A 16,224-nucleotide genomic window follows, 5' to 3' on the forward strand; every position below is an offset into this window, starting at 1 on the left:
TGAACCATGTACACATTCATGTGCTTGAGGGGCCTATGGTATAAAAGTTCTGGATTACCTTTTAGAGGGGTGTTGATAGTGCATACTGGTGGTGAGGTACCTTACAATTTGGAAATAAGTTTGCCTTAATTTATCTGTTTATTCTCATTCATGTGTGAGGCACTGAAGATACATCAAAACAGATAAGGTTCCAGGCCTCAAAATCCATAAATGGTGGTGTGGTAAGCCAACAAATGATTCTCCAAAAGATATCCACATCAAATCCCTGGAACCTGTGAATGTGACCTTATATGGAAAAAGAGTCTTTGCAGATATGATTAAGTTAAGGATACTGAAATGAAGAGATCATTTTGGATTATCAGATGTTCCCTAAATACCAGAACAAGTGTCCTTATAGGAGAAAGGCAGAGGAAGATTAGACACACACAGAAGAGGAAGAGGTGGCTTTGTGACCATGAGACAGATTGGAATGATGTGGTCACAAGCCAAGGAACACCTGGAGTGACCAGAAGCTGGAGGAAGCAAGGAACAGATTCTCCCCTAAAGCCTTCAGAGGAGCCAGGCCCTCCTGACACCTTCATTTTGGACTCCTTGCCTCCAGAACTATGAGAGAATAAGTTTCTGTTATTTTAAGCCATCTAGTTTGTGATGATTTGTTATAGCAGCAACAAGAAACTAATATGGGTGGTATTAGTTCTTATGTGAATAAACAAATCATGAATATGGATTTGGAAGAACCCAATACTGTAGTCAAGGTGACTGCTTTGTAATCTTAGGGAGGCAAGTCTAGAACATAATTGTAATTTATTGTCAATTATTTAACAGCCTGTTTAGAGAAAAGCTACCAGGTGGAAGTGGGCCCCAGTATACAGAGAAGAGAAATCAAAGAACTGCAAATTTGCAGCGAATGCCACAGACTTTGTCAGGCCTGAACTTTGTGGTGCTGGTGTTGTCCTGGGAGGGTCACTGGGCTTCTCTGTGGCATGGATGGAGTACCTTCAGGTGTCCTGCATCTTTGCTTTGATTGTGTACTTACAGTCACCAGTCAGCTTCCAGGTATGCTGACTCTGAGCCCTTGGTAGTGAACATGAGCATTTTGGATACTGGAAGAGAAGCCTTCTCTCTTTCCCACACATGTACAGGTGAATATATTTGCAGCCTGATTTTTATTTCTTGTGAGTTTGATTAGCATGACTTAGCTAATCATGCTGAGTTTGGCTCAGCCTTGAGATCGACCAAACGAGAGGCCACATCCTGATAGTAAATTTGCCAAACAGAAGCCACAGGATGAGATTTTTTGATACACATCTTTTGGGTCTTCCAGATACTATCCAATGTCACCATTGATCCCTCCATGCTCCTTCAGGGGACATCACACTTCTCCCTCAATTCAAAATCTGAGAAATGTACTTATCAATTTTTTCTTGACATATATGGGGGTGAACTGAGGAACTGTGAGGGGCTGGAGAGCCCCTTTAGGAAGAATAACCTCAGTTCCTGTCTTAATTTCCTGTGGCTGCTGTAACAAAGAACCACAGACTGGGTGGCTTACAACAACAGACATTTATTTTCTCACTGTTCTGGAGGATAGAAGTCCACAATCAAGGTGTCAGCAGGGCCACACTCTCTCAAGAGTCTCTGGGGGAGAATCCTTCCTTACCCTTTTTCAACAAAGCCAGGCATTCCCTGGCTTGTAGCAGCCTAAGTCCACTGCCTCTGCGTTCACCTAGTCTTCTCCTCTGTGTCTTCTCTTCTGTTTCTTATAAGGACATTTGTCATTGGATTTAGGACCCATGCTAATCCAGTATGATCTTATCTTAACTAATTACCTCTACAAAGACACTGTTTCTAAGTAAAGTCAAATTCTGAGGTACTGGGTGGACATGAATTTTGGGGAGACACAATTAAACCTACTACAGGTCCTAAGGTTGGAAAAGATTCCAAGGCTGGAGTAAGTCTTCGATTATGCTAATTAAATGTGAGATCAACCCGAGCACAGACTAAATAGTTCTCAGTTTGTAAGTGCAAGAGCTACAAGATAGCATGAAAAGCTTGGCATTAGTTCAGAGGCCACCCTATCATGTCAGCAGTGACACACAGTGATGTCTCCTTTGAAGATCCCTGATTCTAAACTGGGAGCAAGTACCTGCCCACTTAGCACTCCTGCCTCCTGTAGTTCAGGTTATTCCAGCAGTACTGCTGTACTCTACAGATGGAGCGAGTTCCCATGTCACCTGCTGTTCTTTGCTGGTGTGGCCACCTGTCTTCTGGCCCGGGGCCTTCACAGCTTTGTAGCTCTCCATGGACACTTGGCATTATTCCAAAGGCTCCTTTTCTCCTATTGGGATAATTTTCTAAGGGTTGCCCGACCTGTAATCACTTGGTTTCAACCCAGGTTATCGCTATCTTGGTATTTGTGCTCTGAGCTCAAAAAGTCGCAGGACAGCAGGTGTCGATGTCACTCTTCTTCTTGCCTATGGTCAAGTTGTTGTCCTCATCTTTAGTTAGCTTAAGCTGTGATGCACTCCAGTGTTGGTTTCTGTCTGATCCTTCTCTCCAATAACAGGATAATGTGTTCTATGCCATAGTGTTACATTTCACATTCTCAAACTACCTTCTTATCTCTCAGTTCACTCATACAACATCCTGGGGGTCAAATTATGCAAATGAAAGCCACTCTATAGGCAAAAACTGCCTCTACCACCTTGCACTGTGCCTAGGCTCACTAAAGATGATGTTCCAGCCATATTGGAGCAAAAAATCTAAAACCAGTAAGATGGAAACCAAATGACTAGGCTTCCAAGTTGCTATGGCTCTTTGTGGTAGAGCCAGATAGACTTGGGTTCCAATTCCAGGTCAGCCACTCACTGAGAGTATAGACTTGGGCAAGATTCTTAGCCTCTCTGAACCTAAGGATTTATATCTGTAAATTGGGGCTAAAACCACATACTTTGAAGAGTTACTGTGAACATTTAGCAAGATCGTGAATGCACGTGAAAACTTCCAACACTGCCAGTGGCATGGTCACTGCTCTATATGTCTGCCCACTGTGATCATGGACACAATCCATGGCACAGCTGAGAAAGAGTGGCTGTCTGACAGCACCATGCAGATTCAGAAAAATGCCCCCTGAACCATGTGACTTTAATAACGCCTCTCCCAACAATTAGAGTTTCTTCTCTAGAGCTTTCCGCATTTCTCTCCCTTTTCTGTTGCCTCAAAGAAGAATCACTCTTCCTTTTCAGAACTAATAGTCTTCATATTCTTGATTCTGCTCCTTCCCATCTAGGTCAGAACTGTATTTACGTATTTCATCTCTTCATCTCTGCTGACTATTCTCTGAGCAAATTCAAGACATGCCTTTGCTTAAAAACACTCTTCCCTCAACCACACAGCCCACTCAAGATACATGTAGTCTCTCTTTCCTTTAGTGGTCAAATTTATTGAACACTTCTAAAATTTATTAATTCAACAAATATGTACTACACAGAACCACTAATAGATACAGTGATGGGCTCTGGGGAGAGCCATCAAGGTTGTTGACAGAGGATGATATTATCAGTTCTCCTGCTCCTTGGTCTCCAGCAAGGTAGTGACCAAATCCTTAGTGACTTCTGGTCTGGTCTCTGCCTGTCTTCCCTCACCTGAGGCCCATTAGTCTCTCTTCTGCAGCCTCAACAGCTTACTTTTAGTTTCTTGAATGTTCCCATGGTCACTTCCACCACAGGGAGGGAACATACTTCACCTAATTAATTCCTATGTTTCCTTTAGATCCCAGTTCAAACATTATTTTCTTCCATGCTCTCACCCTGAACCCAATTAGGTCAGATTCTTCTTTTACCCACCGGTGGACTCATCACTCCCTTTGTTCAGAACACCTAATTCAGTTTCCAATTCTCCCTTTATGAGTGTAATCACTTGACTGTCTTTTCTACCCTGCCCTAAGCTCCACGGGAGCAGGGACCATGACCTTGACCTTGTCTGTTTTAACTCACCATTCTATGCACATCTACTCGCATATTGTCTGTCTGGAGGTGGGCCATCTTCAGACAGTGGTAGAAGGAAGGCAGGGGGCAAGAATGTCTTCCAGGAGCTGGTCAGGTAGAGAGAAGAAAATACTGTATTGTAATGCTTTGAGCAGAGTATTACAATGGAGTTATGCCCTGCATGTTACGGGAGCACAGAATAGAAGCAATTAACTCATGGGCTGGGGGTGCAGGTGTGAAGTTATCAGCAAACACTTCTGAAAAGATGAATAAGCATTAGCTATGCAAATAAGGAAGGAAATGGCATTCCCTCAAAGGAAAGGGCTTAGACAAAGGTGTGAAAGAACTTCATGAGTTGAAGGAACTCAGTGAGGGTGGTGAGTGGAGTGAAGGGATCACGTGGAGAAATAGCAAGAGGCAAGGCTGGACATTTGGGACACAGAGCATGGAGGGCCTCACCTATTACAGAACTCGAACATATCTGGAAAGAGCCAGAGGCCAGTTTTAGGTAGGGAAATAGTATGATCAGATTCACATTTGCAAAGAAATCTTTTTTGGGCAACTGGAACTCTCATACATGGTTGGTGGCATTATAAAGTGGTATAACCACTTTGGAAAGCTATTTGGCAGTTTCTTATTAAGATAAGCATATACCTATCCTATGACTGGCAATTCTACTCCTACGTATTTACTTAAAAGAACTGAAAATACATGTCCAAAAAAAGACTTATACAAAAATGTTCATAACAACTTTTTTATAAGAGCCCAAACTGGAAATAAATGAATTCTCCATCAACAGGTGAATGGGAAAACAAATTGTGGTATATTTGTATAAGAGGATACTACTTAACAATATAACGGAGCACTGATAAATGAATCTCAGGGTATTATTTACTGATAAATGCAATAACCTAGATGAATCTCAGAGACATTATGTTGAGCTAAAGAATCTAAACACAAAATAATTCATACCATATGATCGCATTTATATACAGTTCAAGAATAGGCAAAACTAATTTATGGTGATAGAAATCAGGACAGTAGTTTTCTCTGATGTCAGGGGCTTCACTGCGAAGAGTCATGAGGGAACCCTCTGAGTACAATGGAAATGTTTTATATATCGATTGGGTTGGTGGTTCTGTTCATACCCATCAAACTGTACATTTACAATGTGTGTTATTGTATGTAAACGATGAATCAGTTTTTTAAAAAAGTACTAGAAAGAAAAGACTTCTTTGGAAGCTGTGTAGAGAATGCTGGAAGAGGAGATCGAAACTGGGCTTGGGGAGATTGTAATAATGCAGCTGAAAAATTTTAGGGCCAGAATTTAAGAAGTGGCAGTGGGATTAGAAAAAGAGGGGATGAATTTCTGGATAATTGAGGTGATAGAACTGACAAGACTTAAAAAGTGATTGTATAATAGGAAGGGGTTAAAACTTCGGGTTATACCCTTTGGTAGTGTAGGTATAGTTGGAAACAGTTTTAGGGAGGAGATTTTTGGTGGTGGGAAATGAATTGAGTTTCAGAAATGTGACTCTGGGGCATCCACATTCCAATGGGCAGAACTAACTATGGGTCTGAGGCTTGGGGAGAGTCCTGGCTGGAGATAAGGACATGGGGTCATCGTAGAGATCGTCATGAATGGGGGGGAGTATATGGATTAATCAGAGACAAGAGTTAAAAACAGAACCTTGGAAACGTTGACATTTAAAGGGCAATAGAGAACACGGAGCCCTTGAAGGAATCAGAGATGTTAAAATGTCACATCATAGAAGCCAAAGAAGGGGAAAGTGATTCATAAATACAGAAGGGCTGGGTCAAATGCCGTGGAAGTCAGGTCAGAAAGAACCGCTTTCTCACCACTCCCTTTCTCTTAGTCCGTCAAATTTCCACTTCCTCCTCATGATACTGCAGTGTTTCTGTCCAAGGTGGCCAGAGACGTCCAAGTCTCCAGGTCAGGTGACCTATTCACAGCCTCATCTTCTGCATCCTTCTTGCAGCATTTGACCATCTCCTTGAAATTCTGTCTCCTACACCTTGTGACTCTCCAGGGTCCCTCTTACCCTCACACCACCCTCACCATGGCTCGTCTTCTGGCTCATTCTTCAAGGTTCTATTCTCTTTTCTTCCCTTAACACCCTTTGAAGTGTTAGACCTGTGCTAGGTGCTGATGATACCAATAAGTAAAACATAGGCCTGTCTTCCCGGGGGTGGACAGCATAGCTACAGACAAAGATGAAAATAGATAGCAGTAATGTAGCATGATCAAAAGTTATTAGAGGGGTACTCTGGGAATGAAGAGGGAGCAAGCAGGTCTAAAGAAGTTAGGAAAGAAATGATAAATATAAAAGCATAGAGTCACGAAGAGGATAGTGTATTGATGGCGGGGAATCCTCAGAAGTTTCTTGTGGCTGAAGTTGTAGAATGTGTGGGGTTAAAGGGTAAGAGAGGGGGTTGGAAATAGGAATGGGAAGAGGTAAATTGCAAAGTGTTGTGTCTAATACTAGAGCTTAAGCATTATTCTATGAGCAGTAGGGAGCCAGCAGGGGTCTTAAAGGGGGGAAAGACATGGTCACAATTTTTTTTGTTTTTGAAGATAACTAGATGAATGAGGCATAGTAGATAGGAGAGGCTGAGGACACAGGGGCCAGTTAGGAGGCATCTGAATTAAGATAACAGTGAGAATAGAGAAGGTGATGAAATTCCAGAGATGTTTCTTCTTTTTTAAAAAAATTTTTTGACTAGTCAGTAGAGACATTTCTGATACAGATTTGAGAGGATTTGGCAACTGGCTGGGGGATATGAAAGAGGGAAAGGTTGAGGATGACTCTACAGTTCTTAAATGGGTAGATTTGGGTGGATGGTGACTTCCTGAACCAAAATAAAGATAACAAGAGCAGAAACAGCCTTTGGATGGAGGTCAGATAATGAATTAAGATTTGGATAGACTAATCTTGAAATTCTTATGCCACATTTGGGTAGCGCTCTACTTCAACACATGGATGGTGGCTGAAACCATATTGCTAGATAAACTATTTCGGAAAACCCGTGTAGACAGAGATCATCAGTGGGCAGAGATGGGACATCCAAGAAAACCAGTATTGAAGGGTTGTGAAGAGGAAGCAAAAACTCAAAGGAATCAAAAATAGAGGAAAAGAACAAAGAATGTATAGTGTCCCAAGAACCAAGGGAATAGAGAGTTTTAAGAATCAGAGGGTTATCAACAATGTCAAATTCTACAGAAATTAGTAGGATTAAAAGTGTCCACTCAGTTTGCTAATTACGAGATCACCAGCTAATATGTCAAGATCATTTTTATTGGAGGGCAGTGGCAGCCATAGTGTTGGAGGAGAAGAATAAGAGAAAGCATAATATAAAATTTCAGACACATGCAAAGACTCAGAAAATTTTTTTCTACATAATTCGGTTTAAAAAATTGCTTGAGGATGTACCCCAGCAAAAATAAAGGGAATCTAGTGAAGAGGAAGGCATGGTATCTGAAGAAAAGATGAACCTCAGCCAGGATGACAGTTGTGCAGCAAATCCATGGAGCAATGTGTCTGAAATTGACCATTTAACAGGAAAATTAGAATCTTACTGTAAAATGAAGAAAACATATATTTCTACTTTCTATAAGAAGAAAGGCAATGAGAAACCTCACAGGGATAAAGAAAAACCTGTGGAAAAAGTCATGGACCAAATATGAAGCAAACTAAAATATAGCATGATTTCAAGCAATGTGATGAAGTATTAAAAAAAAAAAAAAAGAAACTCGTATAGTGGAACTTTCTCCATCCAGCAACATGGGTTTAGTAAAATAGTACTGTATCCCTTTCTGTCATGATTTAATCACACTACCTGATTCTGCAGTGAATATAATCATAATATAAATGCTGCTTCTTGGTTTTCAAGTTTGAGATGCAATTCAAGAGCAATTTTTAGTCTTTTTTTTTTTCGTGACCGGCACTCAGCCAGTGAGTGCACCGGCCATTCCTATATAGGATCCAAACCCGCGGCGGGAGCGTCGCTGCACTCCCAGCGCCGCACTCTCCCAAGTGCGCCATGGGCTCGGCCCTCAAGAGCAATTTTTAAAATCATGAAAAACTTTGTATAGTTTCAGAAGAGAATTTATTTAAATCTTGACCTGTAAAATAGTATTGGTACAGCTAATCAAAGTTGGAATGTTGAGAAGGATATTTATAACATAATAGTTAACATTCACTGAATCTGTATTATGTTCTAATCACTATTTTAAGCATTTTACAAGTTACTGAATTCATAGCAATGCTATGACTTAGGTGCTGTTTTCACATCCATTTTCCAGATAAAGAAACTGAGAGGTGAGCAACCTGCCCAAGGTCACAGCTAGAAAATGCCAGTGTTGAGATTGATACCCCAGCTGCCTGGCTCCAGAGCCTACATGTACATCTGCTGTCCTACTTCCGTAGGACAGGCAGAGAAAAGGGTCCAGGTGTCAGCAACCTCGTCATATATCCTGGAGGGGCAGGAGATACTGCCCAAGTTGATACAGGAACAGATTTTAGTAAACTTTTAAAAGTAATCTGAGATGGTTGCCTCTGCAGGTTAGGACTAGAGGTGGGAGACTGAGAGGAAAATTTTACTTTCTGACGTCTTACATACTTCTGAACCATTTGAGTGTTTATTACTATGTGCATGGACTACTTTCATAATTTAAAAGTTCTCCCCTCCTTTGAGGCCATGTTAAAAAGTTTCCTCCAAAAGCTTCCCTAATTCCTTCAGAAAAAAAATAGCCTCTCCATCCTCTGAGCTCCATTCGGGCTTTGTCTCTCCCCTCTTCAGAACCTACTACTTTCAACTTTACTGCAATTGCCCTGGAAAAATGCTTTGAGGACGGAGGCTTTGTCAGATTTTTCTGGGTTATGCCCATAGCCTTGGCACCATACTCTGTCTATGGTAGGTGCTTGGTCAATGTTAAATGAGCTGGATGAGTGGATTCTGCTAATACCAGACTGTCCATTTCCTTCAACTCAGGGAACTTGGAAGACATAGCTTGGGTATATGTCCATGTACAGTCATTTCGCTGCCACTGGGGAAGAGGATATGGACAAAGAAAGAAATGCAGAGTGGACACTCTGCCCCCTCCCTCTGTAAAGGCAGAATCACAGAATATCAACACTGAACTGGATCTTAGATCATTAAGTTCAACCCCATCATTTTACAATACAGATGAGGAAATTCAGGCCAGGGAACAAAAAGGACTTGAAAGCCCACAACTAAATTTAATGTACAATTGTAATAGCTAAATCAGCTTAGGTTTTAAAGTAGTTTTTTCTAGTGACCAAAGCAATATATGTTCATTGCCTATGTTAGGTTTTTTTCTCTATTATCCCTATATTTCTACCTGAATGTGGTTTTGAGATTTTCTTTTCCTTTTAATGGTCTAACTGTGTATGTAATATTGTATGCTGGCACAAATTCTTTCTGGATGTCAGTGGATGATGAATGAGTGGGTGGGTGGGTGGATGAATTAGTGACTTTCCCAGGATCACATGGCTGGTCAGCAGTAGAGCGGGGACTTAGCTAACTATCTCGCTGAGGGATGTTAAGCAGCTGAAGTACCAGGTGCAAAAGAGCTTCAGAGTTGCCATGACAACCACAGTAGTCCTCTAATTTCCATCATCTGTGTAAGGATCAGGCTCAGAACCGTATTTACAGGCAAATAAGAGGTTAAGACCCAAAGGAAGAAACTCCTTGCCCAGGCTCCTCCTGGGATGGCTCAGCCTAGGCCTAGTTCAGGAAGAAGCAGTTTGTTAAATGCCAGGCCTGGTCTGAAAGATGGGCTAAGATAAATGGATCCAAAGGACACTATTATCCAGGCAGCATCAGGTCATGAAGAGATACAGGAGGCAGTCCCAGGTTCCAGTCCTGGCTCAGGCACTAACTCATTGAGTGACTTTGGGCAGGTCACCACCCCTCTCTGGGCCTTGATTTCTTTCCCTATGAAGTGAAATGGTTGGACCAGTCCCTGGATGATGTTCAAGGGCTCTTCCAGTATAAAAATTCCCTAGCTCCACAACTGAAAAACGTGTCATCAGTATCCAGAAAATGCAAATCCTGTTGCTCCTGGGATTTTAGCCTCAGACCCTTATAGTGGGGTCTCCTGTTCATCACTCACAGACTGCTCTCCCCTCTGACAGCCAGTGCAGAGGGAGGGCACCCTGAAGGCCAACTGGCTGCTCGGGTTAGGAGTAGAAGTGGGTGCTCTCAGGCAGCTTGTTATATTTCAGGGACTGCCTTCCATTGGATGGGGCCCTGAGGAACCACTCCAACTACTCTCGTGGTAAACAACAGGTTCCCCAAATGGAAGCAGGGGTGTGCCTTCCTCCTACTGTGTAAAGGTAGTCTTGTGGGAGGTCAACAATACTGGGAAAAGCTGCCAGGGCTAGAGGGGCTAAGACCTGCAGAACTCTCCATCCATGTGCAGGCCCCTAGCTTCTGTCCACTAGTCTCTTCATGAGCCATGGACCTCTCTAGCCTCTCCACCTGCCTATACTCTTCTCTACTTCATTCAACAAATATTTTACGAGGACCTCTTGTTCTGGGTGCTGAGGATACAGTCATAAACAACAGATCTCAAGACAAAATCCCCACTCTCAAGGAGCTTACATTCTAGCAAGGGAGATAATACATAAGTCATTATCATATATATTATGCAGATGTTGAGACATGCTATGAAGAAAAAATAAAGCAGATAAAGGAGGTTAGGAAGTGCAGGCAGTGGTGCTATTTTAATTAGAGTGATCAGGGAAGGCCTTATTAGGTGACATTTGAGCAAAGACCTGAAGGAGGTGAGAGGAGACAAGCCATGGACACCTGCGAGAAGAACACTGCAGGTCGGGGAAGGGCCCAGAGGAGGGCATGTGCTTGGCGTGTTTGAAGATCGGAGCCAGTGTGGCCAGAGAGGTGAGCAGGAGGAGGGAGGGAGGAGAAGCTGGAGAGGCAGCAGGCAGAGTGTAGAACCCTGAAGCCACCACACACTGCCAGGGTAGGAAGTCTTGGGAGGTGGTAAGCAGGGGGGGCGACTTCGGTGACTTAGATCTTAAAGGGGCTTCTGCAGTGTGGAGGACAGGCAAAGTTAGAAATAGGGAGACAGGTTAGGAGTCGGTTGCAGTAATCCAGCTGTTAGATGGTGGGAGCTTGGACCAGGGTGAGAGAGACGGTGAGAAGTGTTAAGATTTGGGATGTATTTTAAGGTCGAACTGACACATTTGCTAACAGATTGGACGTGAGGCATGAAAGGGAGGATGACCCCAAGGCTTTTTGGCCTGAGCAGCTGGAGTTGTCATTTGCCGAGCTGGGAAAGGCTGTGGTGGGGCAGACTAGACATCTAAGTGGAGATGTTGGTAGGCAGTTGGATCTGTGAGTCTGGAGTTAAAGGCAGCAGTTAGGAGAAAGATATATCTTTGGGAGTCACCAGCAAACAGACCTGCTCTGTCCAGTAGAGAAGCCACATGTGGCTCTTGAAATTCAAAATGAATTAAAATTAAATAAAATTTAAACTTCAGTTCCACAGTCTCACTAGCCACATTTCAAGTGCTCAATGGCCACACGTGGCCAGGAGTGACCATACTGAACAGCTCAGATGTAGGAGATTTCCATCATCCTGGGAAGTTCTATTGGACAGCGCTGATATGTCTTAGGCTAGGTGAGATTTCCAGGGGAGTGGATGGAGAAAAGTGAGCATTGAGAAGTTTGGGAGATTTGTAGGAGTGGCTTGTAAAGGAGGAGGAATATCGAGGAGGGGGTAGATTCCTATATGCCAATAAATAAAGTGTGTTAAAGGGAGGCAGGGATGCACTAGATCAAATGCTTTCATTAGGCCGGGTAGATCAGGGATCGAGAGTTGACCAGTAGATTTAACAACCAGTAGGTCACTGGTGACCTCAGTGAGATCAGTTTTGAAGAAATGGGGCAAAAGCGTGAGAGCAAGAGTAGTTTCAAGAGAGAATGAGAAGAGAGGAATTAGAGGTAGCACGTGTACACACCATTTCAGAATGAATGTGCCATGAGGGAGCAGGGACGCAGGGTGGTGCTAAGAGGGGCATGTGAAGTTGAGGGATGTTTTTAGGATGGGGGAGTAATACAGCAAGTTTGAATCACTTCTGATCAATAAAGCCAGTAGAAAGGGAGGAGTTGACGCTGTGGAATGAAGAGGGAAAATTGAGAGAACTGTGTCCTTAAGTAGGGAAGGACAATGGGATCTAATCCCCAACCAGTAGGGCAGTCATGGCTAGGATGCCGACAGTCTGTGCGTAGAATGAAGGGAAGGCAGAGTCAATGCCCACGCTGAAGATAAGAGGGAGGCTGTGAGGGTGGGAGCATGTGGAGGTTTGCTTGTGGTTGCCTCGGTTTCCCCAGGGAAATAAGAAGGAGGTTATCAGATGAGAGTGAACAGAGGTGCTGGAGGTGTGAGGAGAGAGAAGGTATAAAGTAGTCACTCAGGAAAAAGGGAGGAGAGTGGGATTAGCGGATGCAAGTAGGATGCTGGGCTGTACCAAGGCCCTGCTTGAAGTTTGTATTCCTGCCAGAACCCATTTCCAGAATGTACCCTGCTTTGTCTTGTGTGTGTCTACATAAGCATTTTTTTTTTCTTATTGGAAGGTGCTTTCCACTTCCCTACCCCTTTGTCTGCCCAGCAAACTCATGGCTCTCCAGGGCACAGCTTCGGGGTCACCCACTGAGGCTTCTCTGGCACCTCCCTTTCTTCTCCCTGGTGTCTTCTCCATACTTTGCCCATCCCTCTCTTGGAGTCCTGATCATGTCACAACATTGTCACTATTTGCTTACATGACTATTACTCTAAGGCAGGGGTCGACACACATTTTCTGTAAAGGGCCTGATATTAGGTTTTGTGGGCTATATGGTCTCTGTCACACCATCCTGTCTGCCATTGTCGTCAGAAGCAGCCAGACAATATATAAAAGATGGGGCATGATTGTGTTCCAATAAAACAGTATTTATAAAAACAGGCAGTGGGCTGGATTTGGCCTGCAGGCCATAGTTTGCCAACCCCTGCTTAAAGGGATGGCAGGGATGATGTCTTGATTATCTCTGTAGCTCCCATACCTGGTGTGGGATCGAGGTACCAGGTAGAGGTCCAGAAAATGTCTGAATGGATGAGAGATGAATGGATGTGCTGGAATAAGTGTTTGGGCCTGCCGAGCTGTGTTCATCACAGACAGTGTTCCCTTGTATGTACAAGTCCTGGCATATTTGTCAATGGCCAGTCTTATTGCAGTCACATTGTGTATAGGGAAGGTTTGCACATGGAAACCTGAGCCCTGGATACCCAAGAAAGATAAAAAATGGCATCACCATCTACTGCATCAGTGCTAAGCTGCTGCCCTGTCTAGCCACCCTTTCTCCTACTGGGTCCCAGGTGCACACATCCCCTGGTTCAGTGGACCAGCGTCTTCATAAACAAGCCTCCCTCGGCCTCCCACTCCCAGCCTCTGTTACCTGCCATATGCAAGGCATGGCATATACCTACCCATGCCTCACCCATGACCTCCTCCATAAAGCTTTCTATGACCCCCCAACCCACCTGATTTCCCCCTTCCTTTCTACTATTTTTTAAATTGGCAAATAAGGATTGTATATATTTATGGTATACAACGTGATGTTTTGAAACGTGTACATTGTGAAGTGGTGAAATCAACCTAATTAACACATGCATTACTTCACATACTTATTTTTTTGTGGTGAGAACACTTAAAATCTACCCTCTTAGTAATTTTTGAGTATACAATACATTGTTATTAACTATAGTCACCATGTTGTATTCTTTCTCTTTCACAGTCCTGCCCTCCAGTGGGTTCTCTTGGGTATGAGTTCATATGTAGATGTTATCTTCCCAACCACTTTGTACAACTAACAGAGCACAAGAACAGCAGAGAATGCTTTTATCTCTTCTAGACTACTGCTATCCAATAGAAATACAACATATGCAACTTAAAATTTTCTAGTAGCACATTTCAAAAAGTAAAAAGAAACAGATTAATTTTAATATATTTTATTTAACCAATATATCCAGAATATTATCATTTGAAGATGGAATCAATATAAAAAATTATTAATGAGATATTTTGCATTCTTTTATGCATTCTTTTATTCATATTAGGACTTCAGTGTCCAGTTTGTATGTTACACGTGCAGCACATTTCAAATGGGCTAGCTACATTTCAAGTGCCCAGTAGCCACATGTGGCTAGTGGCTCCCATACTAAAGCATGCAACTCACACAGGGCACATGGTAAATATCTAGTAAGTGACTGCACTGAGTACTTCCTGTGAGATGCTTTGCACTTACTGTCTAATCCTCCTCATAGCACCCTTATGAAAGAGGAACTGTTATCCCCATTTTCTAGATGAGAAAACAGAGATTTAAAAGGTTGCTTGTTCCCAACTGGTAAGTTACAAAGCTTAGATTTGAACCCAAGACTGAGTCCAAAGCCTGTCTCTTAAAATAAAATATTTGAGCTGGAAAGTTCTTTAGAAAATTATCCAAACTGCCAGCTCCATGAATATCACTTATGTTCCCAGCACCGAGGCATATATCAGGCACATCCTAGGGGCTCAAATATTTGAATGAATGAATCTGGTCTCACTTCACAATGTGGAAATTGAAATCCAGAAAGGAAAGGAGACTTGTCTAGATCACTCAAAAGAGGGAAGTCTGGGCTAGAACCCACTGCACTGCTCCAGTTCCATGCCCTTCTGTTACACAATTGATCAGCCCCAAGAAACCATAGGAGTTTGACATCTGAAGCTTTCTTTGTATTTGGGGGAACAGAGCAGGTACCTGCTTCCCTGTGTCCACAGCCTCAGAACTTGCCATAAGTCTTTCTTGTTAATTCCCTTCTCTCCCCTTACTCTAGCTACCCAGAAACCTAAAGGGTGTGCAGAGCAGCTGAGCCTGGCTACACGATGCAGAGTCCAGCTCTCCAAGGGAAGCCTGCATAAACAGGCAAAGCTCACTACACATGGCACCACCCCCAGCTTCCCTCTCAGGGTCATGCTTTGTCGTGACTACTTGAGCTATTTCCCTGGCAGAGGGCAGCACGAATCTCCAGAAGGGTCATGCTAACTGGCAGCCAGTGGCTGCCTGCCCTGCTTGGACACCTGGCACTGGAGCCTGGTTGCTGAGACACCCTCAGGCTTGCTCAGGTCCCAGCCAGTCAGCATCCTCCCAGGGAATCCTAGCAGCTTCCTCCTGACAGGGTCATGAGAAATGTCTCAAATTGTAGAAGCTTAGAACTGAAAGGGAATTTGGAGATCATGCATCCTAGGACATTTCAAACTGAAATATACTGCAGATCTGGGGATCTTGTTAAGATACAGATTTCTGATTCACTAGGTCTGTGATGGGGTCTGAGAACTTGCAGTTCAAACAAGCTTTCAGGTAATACCAATGTTACTACTTGTCCAGGAACCACACTTGGTAAAGCAAGGATCTAATCCATCCCTGTCAGCCTTTTGTTATAGGTAAGGAAACTAAGGTATGGGGGTGATTAATTAAAGTCACAGTATAAGTCTCCTAAGTAATAACTATAGTACTAACTGTATTTACTATCTGTAGAATTCTTTGGCACTTATCACAAACTACATTAATATCTTCTTCCTCCTACTAGACTGTTGAAAGCAAGGATATATCTTATTCTACTGAGTATCTCCCTTTGGTCACACCTAAGAGGCCACATGAGCTGTGGGAACCACATGATCCCAGGAGTACATGGTGTAAAGAACCTCCCAGGTGACTCAGCCCCAGGTAATGTGCTGAGTCACCTGGGAGGTTCTTTACACCATGTACTCCTGGGATCAGAGGCACAGTGGGGTTTACCCCACTTTCTGTTTCCAAGTTGGAACCAGAAAGGCCTCAGCAGGTACAAGGCCTGAAGGGTAAGGTGAGGATAAATGTGAAAAACCTATAGGGCGGGAGTTAGCACGGTGTCCAAAGGGTCACGCTGAGTCTGAACTCAGTCCATGGACTGAGAGAGAAGGCTGCTGGCTCACCTCATCACGTGGTGCCCCGGGGACGTGGGAGATGCAGCATGACTGCTTTCCAAGCAAGGAGACAGGCCCAGCACCGAGTTCCTCCAAGGGCTGTAACATTTGTTGAATAAATGCACAAATAAAGGTCAAAAAAGACACAGTAGTAATAATTAAACATATTAAAAGACTCCACGTGTTAAGAAATG

This window comes from Cynocephalus volans, chromosome 3, assembly GCF_027409185.1.
Source record: "Cynocephalus volans isolate mCynVol1 chromosome 3, mCynVol1.pri, whole genome shotgun sequence".
Taxonomy (NCBI): domain Eukaryota; kingdom Metazoa; phylum Chordata; class Mammalia; order Dermoptera; family Cynocephalidae; genus Cynocephalus; species Cynocephalus volans.